Source organism: Chlamydotis macqueenii, chromosome Z, assembly GCF_036417535.1.
Source record: "Chlamydotis macqueenii isolate bChlMac1 chromosome Z, bChlMac1.mat, whole genome shotgun sequence".
NCBI classification, from domain to species: Eukaryota; Metazoa; Chordata; class Aves; order Otidiformes; family Otididae; genus Chlamydotis; species Chlamydotis macqueenii.
Window position 1 is genome coordinate 24,538,454 of NC_141593.1, and position 10,185 is coordinate 24,548,638.

The following is a 10,185-nucleotide window of genomic DNA, read 5'->3' on the forward strand; positions in this document are numbered from 1 at the left end:
AAGAATCTGTACTGAAAAAGAAGATTGATTAAATAACCTGTCAAAGTCACCCCATCTTTTTTCTATGATGCAGTTTAAGTTTACCTAGTATGTACTCCTTGTTTATCTTTAAGCCCAAGACAGAATTAAGAGCCGATTCTAAATCTTTCTAAATTTGCCTGGGGTTGATTTGTAGAGCCTAATTCATACAGTTAGCATTCATAAAAATTCTATTACTTTTTCAAGAAACATAATTTAGCAGCTGAGTAGTACATTGTCAATTGGATCTGCTGGTAAGAGTTCTGGACTGAATGCTTCTCCGGAAAGCACCTTGGCCTAAGTGAGGTTTTTCCTGGTTGGTTTGGGGTTTTTTGGGGTTTTGGTTTGGTTTGTTTTTTTTGTCTTTTTTTTTTTTAACAAAGCTTGAACCCCAGAAGATCAAAGAGAACTAATCGGTAAGGGAACAATGCTTAATCTGCTTGGAAGACCATTAAAACATTAGGTACAAAAGCTGTGGTTCTTTCAGAATAGCTTCTCTAAACAAGTAACAGTAAGCTCTGCTGATGAACAAGAAAGCTTTTTACATTAGTTTTTCTAGTTTGAAAGTGTTCTGGCATGTTTCTTAAAGGCAACACAAAGCACAGTGTACCTTTGTGTGGTGCTATACTGAATACTCTTAATAAATTTTTTTGTTAATTTGCCTGAGTTTGAGTAAACTGCAGTTTCAGTACCTCTATTTGTGTACCTTAAGCACATTCAGAATAATAAATCTACTTCTCCATCATTCTTAAGCACTGCTGACAGATTATCAACACCACAAGATTTCTGATTGATTGCAGAATGACCTACTTTTGAAGTGACTCCAGACCAGTACTAGACAGTGAAGAGATGAAACCTTTTGTGACACTACTATGGTTTCATAAGAGTACACGCACACCTTCTTACTCAGCATTGTGTCCCAGGCACATAACTGCCAAATAGACACTGCCCGATTCACAGCACAAATGAACTGCTACTGAGGAGAACATCTGTCTTTGAATATTCATTTCAGCCAGCTTCTTCTGTGGACCTTCACCAGGAAAAGTAGCTGGAGCATATAAAGCAGATCGCATGTCTTAGCTGACCAGCTGCAGTCAGTGTAACAGTAATGGTGCTTGCAGCCATTGAGTGGAGTGTGGTGCGTATATGCTGAGCTGAAGAGGAGGTGTAGGTAAGTGTCAAGTCTGCTGGGTAAAGCAGAATTTAAAATAAAAATTACTCTTCTTCAGAAGAAAGAATACACACTTCTAGAAAACAAATTCAGAAAAAATGATGTGTAGTTGCTGAGCACCATAAGAAATCCAGGTCAGCATGAAAGCTAGAGGCATGACATATAATAGCTGAAGGAAAGTAGCGTTGTGCTATGGCTTAAATTGGCATTTAGAAGTGAAGGTGCATGGCACTGAGGAGCTAACATATAAACCTGACTCCAGGGAAAAGTTTATTGGTGCAATAGTTTCTAGAGTGGATTCTCACATTTGCCTAATACTTCTCCATCCAAGCTGTTTTCCAGCTCCCTCTGATTGCATCATTAACCAAGATAGCACACTCCCCTGTCTATTTATTCTTCCCTCTTACTAGGTTCTCCAGAAGACTGGGCATGTTCGATTGTACAGAAAATAGCCAGCCTCACTGATGAAAAATTAAGATATGTTCATACCCAAAAGGACTCGCACTCTTCTTGTCTCCAGATGCTTCTGGAAGTGTCTAACTCCTGAGAGGACAGCAGCATGATACCTGTAAAATCTACACCAAAAAAATTGTGACAAGGCAGCAGTAACATAGGGCTGGCCCCTGAAGCGTGACTGGCAAAGCCATGCAGATATCCCATTAGTCATGCTAGCAAAACAGTTGATCTAGTGATATATTACAGTAGACTGCATTTTTCCAGCAGTGCTCTGAGTGGCCAGGTGCAGATTATTCATAAAGAAGATTATTTTTGCTGACAAAACATTTATCATTTAGACTGGACCCAAGTTCCATACCAAAGTAAAATACAGAAAATTAAGCATAAGCAGTAGTATTGTTACTACCCTCTCAGATCCCAAACTCAAAAGACAGTAGCAGATAAAGTGATACCATGTTCTTTCTAATTTTAAAGTTATGTACTCTTTTTTTTTTGATACTTAACTGCATTAGTGGATGCAAGAGACCATCCCAAAAAAAAAGAGAAATCATGTGGGCAACATTTTGGACCTCTGTCCTCTTGGAACCTTGTCATTAGCTTCACTGATGTCCTTCAAAGTTTACCTAAGACTGATGAGCTGTATTTACCTATTCATATGATACATGTTAATTTATCACTCAGTTTTCATGCTGCACTCTTATAATGAATGTATTTTTTACACCCTGGACAGAAGTATTGTCCTTTCAATTATACCTCTCTTGCTGGCAGAAAATGTTTAAGAAGTTTCTCAATTATTTGCCAGTTGAAAAAAGCATTTGTTTTACTGAGGCCACAGCAGAACAGGAGTCCACGTTACACCCTGACTGAAGAAGCAAAAAAGGTGATTTAAGGAGAAAAAGGCAGACGGAAAATAAGAACTGGGAAGTACGTTATCATTACAAGTTCTGTGCCCATTGGTCGCTTGCCTGCTACCTACTACCTGCTTTTATGTTTACCCTTGCACTGTTACAGTTCTTACGCTTTGATTCAGAAGATGAGCTGCATCTGAAATAAAACTACAGAACAGACTTGGTACCTTCACCTGGAAATTAATACTTAAGTCCTCAGTTGTACGATATAATCAAAACTGAAAGTCATGTCAAAACTGTCCTCTAATTTAAACTCCTTGCTTCATTGAAAAACTTCCACAACACTCATGTAATTTCTTATAACTGGCTAATTTACAGGCCAGTTGCTTTTGTTATGTTAACTAAAAAAATATTTTAATTAATACAAAGTATTTTCTTACCCAGGGATAATTTCTCAAATATTTTTTTTAACGTAAGTTTCTTATTTCATAAAAGTAACCATGATTCTAAAACAATGTTTCTGGCAGGCCTCTAACATAACATATCTCAGAATAATCTGCATGAAAAGCAAACATTGTGATTTATTAGCACCATCTTTTGGGCTGCTGTTTTATGGTGTCTGTGTTATGGGAGCAAGATCCAGGAAAAGAACTTGATTTTCTTCTGAAAACCACAAGTTGTAGTCAAATACTTAAGAAGAGGATCCAAGAAACATCCATGCTTCTGCGCGAACCACAGGAAACGCACCATTAAGCCACCAATCCCCTCCTCACCCCATCTCTGATTGCAATCAGTAAGCTGCATCTCTGTCTGGGATTTGCAACCCTGAACCAATCCAATGTCTATGTCAGTTACTTCTTCTAAAACACAAGCAGAGGAACTAGCTGACACTGCATCCTTTTACCCTTTTATTTATTAGCCAAACAGGTACTACTTCCTTGAAATATGGAAGTCTATATATAATTGTTATATTATAATTGGCCACACAGTACTAGAGACCAACCAACAACACAAAAAAGACAACTGAAATTTTATACTCAAAGAAAATAAATTTTGCAATGACTTAAGAAGTATGGTAAGCAGGGAAAGCACGATCTGGTCCAAAAGCACTTGCCCAGGTAGCATCACTCACAGGTCATTCCTGGCCGTAGCTTACTAGCATAAGAGACTGAATAATGTATTTTTTTCCAAACAAAATAGTGCTCATTGAGCTGAATTAGCTGAATTTCACAAAGATCACACAGCATAAGTTAAAGGAGATTTATCCACGCACAATTTCAAAAGGGACAGAGTGTGTATGAGATGCAAGCTGTAATGTCCAACACAGTAAGCCTGTAGGCACATAATTAGCTACGAAAAAGAACTACAAGATACATCTTCAGGCAGGAGGCTCCAACATCCTTTAAGATGAGGAAAAAGCTAACTATACATAGATGTTTTGGGATAAATCCACAAAAAGGATAAAGGTGGTATGGCACATCCCTTTCAGAAGTCCTGCTACATGCCTTGAGGTAGGAAAAGGGGACTGACTGTAGAGTGTAGAGCCAATTAGCGCAGTGCCACTGAAACCAAGGGCAAGTATTTAATAAATGTCTAATGCTCATGGATCTGCAGAACATAGTGTACTCCATGCTACCAACACTTCCAACACTGTCTGTCTTATTTTGACAAGGAGAAGTTTGGGCTTTCAGAATGGCATTCACAAAAGGCAATAAACTAAGCAAGAAGTTTCTAGCCAGCAGGAAATGTCAAGATTAGGAGCAGGGGAAAGAAAAAAAAAAAAAAAAAAAAAAGGCTTTATCTGCCATCTAGAAGCCTTGTTTTCAAATCCTTTCTGCTTAACCTAAGGCAGAGGCTTGAATCCAGATCTGCCAGTTAAAAAAACCAAAACACAGAGCTGCTCTGTTTCCTTAGAATAATGCACTGTTTTGGCAACTCACCTCCCGCAGGTCTGATGAAAGCCTTCAACTCTGAGCTGCGGTCAATCTCTCACACTCCTCTAACACTGACTGAACTGGCTTTAAAAGCTTAGATGGAGAGCTCTCTCACAGAATATCTAGCAGCCACAGTATAAAATATTCTCTTGGCTGGGGTGGGGTGGAAGCAGAGAAATTTGAGTCCTTGGTCTAGATCAAGCAAGCACAGGGGTTTCAGTCAAGGAAAATGCTTAGCTACTGGGCAATACCTGACACTCTTTCCTAATAGACCAGGGTCCTCAGAATTGCCACATTAGTAGGACAGGTGGGTGCATAGCCCCTTACGCTGGGTAGTTACTAAGAATTCACTACTAAAATTAAATGGTCTGACCACCCAAAAGGGTGCAGTCCTGTTCAAATGACCTGTTGAAAGAGGTGAAAGAGGAAGTGTGTGTATTTAATGTGGGTGATACAATGATGTTCAGTATCTTGAAGGACAAGATTAGAAATCAGAAAGGGTCTGACAAATTGGAGAAAGTTTAGAAAAAAATCCACATTTCGGTAAGAACATATTTAAATAAGGAAAAAATTCAAACTTTTACACAGCAACAGACAGCATTTCTGAAAGAGATGTAAGGGGTTTAGTGAAATATATGCAAATACTAGCCTAGCTCACAAGACATGGGCAACAGCACTTACACTTTCCTTCATATTAGTAAGGCTTCATCTAGAAACATTATTACAGTTAGAGGCTACAACTAAAGGAATGAACCAATAGGAAAGATACAAAGGAAAACAGTAAAAACTACCAAAAAGACTGAAAAACAGTTTCTAAGACAGATGGAACAAATACAGACGTTTTACCCTGGAGAATACTGGGGGTAATAGTCTTCAAGCATATACAAGATTACAGAGGAAAGGAATAAACTTCTGCTTGGCAGAAAGAGTAAGACACAATGGGCTTTAGTTACAATGAGGAGAAAAAAAAAAAAAAAAAAAAAAAAAAAAAAAAAAGAGTGGGAAGAGTTCCTCCCTCCTCAGAAAACGACTAGGACAAATGAAGCTCTGGAACACACTGCCCAGGGAGGCCGTCAGAGATGCATTCCTAGAGGTCTCTTGACTTCAACTTTACAACAGTTTTGTTTCCTTATTATGCTGAAGTTCCTGTAGATGTTACATTAGGAGGAAGGAAACCAAATGACACATAGAAAGAGCCTCAATTAGTAAGGTTAACAGAAGCTGAATAGGTTGATATTGGAAAAATAAGCACATTATTTATGTATCAATTACCACTTGCTCCCTATCTCAACAAAAGGAAATAAAAATTTCTCAGCCTTCCTAACAATCCAAAGGCCTCCTTGTGCCCCAGCATAATTAGTGGTAAATTTCACCACAGCTCTCCATAAGCAATCAAAAAGGCTACCTAATTAAAAAAAAGTAATTAGTTTACACAGATAGATGTGAGTGGGTAGATCAGTTTATGAAAATAAAATGAAATTCCTCTGGATGTTTTTAGTGACTTGTCTTCCCGCTGTTTCACAGCTTCTACACGTTTCCAAGGGAGTGGGTTAAAAAAGAAAAAGACTCTATTTGCAAATGAAGACAGTACCTTTCAAAAACAATTGATCAGATATGTCAATTTTATAATTTGTCCTCTGTTTTCAACACAGAAGATAAACTTCATATTTTAACATAAAAATCAATGCCTCCACAAAAGAAACAACACATGTTATGTTTCATTCTCTCGGGTCATTTACACAATACCTACCCACCATATCATCTAGATATCAAGCTGAACCAATGCCAAACCTGGAAAATGAAGATTTGACAGCTTCCACACACAGCACACCACAGGATCTTTAAGAAGGCAGAACAGCTCCTGATACCAGTCCAGACCAACAGCTCTTTACCTCAAGTATCCTGCCACCAACAGAAGCCAAGGAAAACACCCTGGGCAGGACTACAGTTTTCCCAGGGTGAAAATCAACCCTCACACTCCTACGTGCTGACTACTGCAATGTCCCCAACTGCAGGAAACTCAATTGCATCATTATGGCAGCAGGGAGTTGTATTCTCACTTTTTTCAGATGGGGGACTCAAAACCCAGTAGCCAATACTCAAGGGAAAAACATAAGAAACAAGTGTAACAGCAATCCTTGATGACAACTAGGATGCTCTGCCAGGGACATCAGTGAGTCAAGAGGCTTCCTCCCTCAAGAGCTGTATCATGGCCAATAGCTACCTATGGACCTCACCTCCATTAAAGCACCAGATACCATTTATGACCTTAAAAAAAAAAAAATCACAATAAAACCCAGCACAAGAGAGCAAACTGCCTTCTAAACAGTGTTAAAATAAATAAATAAAAAACCCCACAAAAAAACTGTTACTCTTAGTTGAGCAAATTAAACAGCTGTAAACTTAAGTTTTATACTCCTTTAAATCAAGAGGGTATACATGAAACTGCAATTTTAAACATTGCTATCAAAAAACATACAACTACCTATACTGAATTCTTTAGCCAATTTGTTTTCAAAGGATCCAGAGACCAATTGTCATTTTGTTTGCCTTTGCTCCTTTTGGAGTGCTATCCTTGCTCTGAGGAATACTGAGTCAACCAGAAATTTCTGGCTAATGTAGACTCATGAGAACCCAAGATGAAGATACCTGAAATTACACATTCCTCAGGCGCAGTAAATGGAGCTAGTTGGCGGGGGGGGGGGGGGGGGGGGGGGGGGGCACGTTTCTGGAGTAATCAAATTGAAGGGATTTTCACAGTAAAGCTAGCAAGTCCTCAGATCACTGGGTCAAACCATTTTTAAATTAGTAACTATCAACATTACCTACACACTGTTCAGCAGCCTACCTGAAGTGAGATGGTGAACCTAGTCCATTTCTGAATATTACTGAGCATTTACACAGGCAACACCTAAAAAGCCATTACATTAGGTCCTCCCTGTGCCAAGGGCTGTACAAATAAAGGAGAACAATAATCTAAATGAGTTTATGGTCTCAATACTCATGTGAACACATGAATGAGACAAGCAAAATTTTTTTTATAAAGAGGTAACCAAGAGTCTTAGCTGGGAGGAGATGATGGTGGCCACACCACCTGGCTACTACTGGAAATCAGTTTCTTTCCACAGATAAGTAGAGCTGAGACTATATTAACCTGGAAGGAGGACAACCAGTGTTTTCACTTGGTTTTCAATTCAAGCCCCTGTGTAATAAGGGCTACATGCAACAAATAAAAAAAAATGCAGTCTTACAGGAACAAAGGACAGCTGGGAGAGCAGAAGTGACAAATAAAATCCTGTAATATCATATGGCAAATGGAACACTGCAAAACTATGAAGAGTTTCAAGGCAAAGCCATTTATTTTATGGGTAACAGAGGGGTGAGAAGGGAGAATCCACATCCTAAATATGGGTTTAGGCTTCCCTTCAAAGAAGCCTAGAATTGAGCTGGCATGTGGACTAAACTATCTTCGTATCATTAAATTATTTTCTTATCATTAAAAGGAGTACTGCCACAGCAACATCAAGATGTATCACAGAAATGAGGAGTCAGGGTAAGAAAGATCAGACAGTTCTGCCAAGACTATGCACGTCCTGTGGACAAGCAGAAGATTCCAGTCCCTTCTGCAACAAACACATGACCTTTCAGAAAGGCTCCTATTCATTTTTAATTAAAAACTCAGCTGAGCTAGACCAATACTCTCTATTTAGACTTCCAAATATCAAACTTTACTCAAAAATTGCACATCATCAGCTACCTATGATCAAGGACACTTCACAGCTGGCTTAACTTCGAAGAGATGTGCTGCTCTTCATACAGAGGTCCTTCAGAAACAGATAATCTACTTTCAAGTTTTACTTCTCCCTCATGAAGCTCAAATAGAAAAATGTAAAAACATTGTTCTGTAGCTTCACAGACAACAGCAAAACTCGCACTCTGGCTAGGTGTGTGATGAGCCAGACACAGCCAAACTATACTTTGTTCTAGAGCGATTACTAGGCAGAACAGTAGACTGCTACTGGGGCCAGGTTACCAAACAGCGCTGCAGTTTTGTTTTGTTTTCTTCAGCAAATCAATTAGTCTCTCTAACCTCTAGTTCACTTTTCCACAAAAAAAAAAAAAGCCACAAAAAAAAACCCTAAATCTTTAAAATGTTGTTCTCCCAGTGGTGATGTAAGGATTATTTCAATTTAGTACTTTTGTCCTCTGGTGAAAGTTAACTGAAAAAAAAACTACACTTAATTGAAGAAGCAAGAAATACTTTCTTGTTAAAATGTTTACACTCAAACACACAATCTTCAGAACTTCTTGACAGTTTTAACCACAGAACTCAATCATCCAAGGATATTTTAAGTATACAGTGTGTTGTATTACGGGTAGTTAATACTGTTAACTGAACAGAAGCAACTATTCTCTTACAGAGAAAAACAAAATGCATTGTAAGATTAACACATGAAAAGGTACTTTCAATCTTTAGCTGTTTTTTTAAAGTCTTCTGCACTAGAACTCAGATTGTCAATGGTGGTAAATCTGACTGAAGTGCCCAGCTGGAAAGGGCAGGATGAACAGGAATACCAGAGCTGGAGAGCCTGTTGCCAGGTAGTTAGACTACCTCTAACAAGTGCTGGGCTCCAGGCAGAGAATAAATCCATATGCATATCTCAAGCCAAAGAGACAATCATGCCCTACCTTCCAAAACACAAAGGTTTTTTCCAAAGCTGCCCAAAAGCATACAGAGTGTGTACACGAATCATGGCAAGATGATCACAAAGGACAGCATGCTTTGCAATCCAGGATAAAGACCTTATGTCCTGGTTTTGTCTGGGATAGAGTTAATTTTCTTCATAGTAGCTTGTATGGGGCTATGTTTCAGATTTCTGCTGAAAAGCGTGTTGATAACAGACTGATGTTTTAGTTACTGCTGAGCAGTGCTTAGACAGTGTCAAGGCCTTTTCTGCTCCTCAGACTGCCCCGCCAGCAAGTAGGTTGGAGATGCACAAGAAGCTGAGAGGGGACACAGCTGGAACAGCTGAACCAGCTGACCAAAGGGATACCCCATACCATATGCATCATTTTCAGCACGTAAAGCTGGTGGATGAAGAAGGGAGGGAGGACGTTTGGAGTGATGGCGTTTGTCTTCCCAAGTAATCATTACACGAGTCAAGCCCTGCTTTCCTGGAGATGGCTGAACACTTGCCTGCCAATGGGAAGTAGTGGATTAATTCCTTGTTTTGCTTTGCTTGCTCGCACAGCTTTTGCTTTACCTATTAAACTGTCCATCTCAACCCATGACTTTTCGCACTTTTACTCTTCCAGTTCTCTTCCTCCATCCCGCCATGGGGGGTGAGTGAGCAAGTGGCTGTGTGGTGCCTAGTTGCCAGCTGGGGTTAAACCACAACACCTTATAAAAACGTGACAAGACAAAACATTCATCCCCTGTCAGCTACTTTTTGAGCTACAACTAGGTGACAGAAATTTTACCAATGCTTATATACAGACAAGCCTTCCTTCAGCTCTTATTCCCACTAGGAATCTCAATAAGCAGTCCAAAGAGTCAGCTACTGTTTTCAAACATTGAGTTCAAAAAGGAACACACTTATCATGACTGTATTGGGCTATTTTATCTCTGCCTCTCTAATTCTCCCCCTGCAGAGCTGAAGGAAGGCATACTCTGAAGACAGCATAGGAGAGAAGAGCAGTGACAGCTGGGAGCCATCCAAAGTAAAGAAGGCCATTTGCAGGAGGTTTCCTCCCCCAG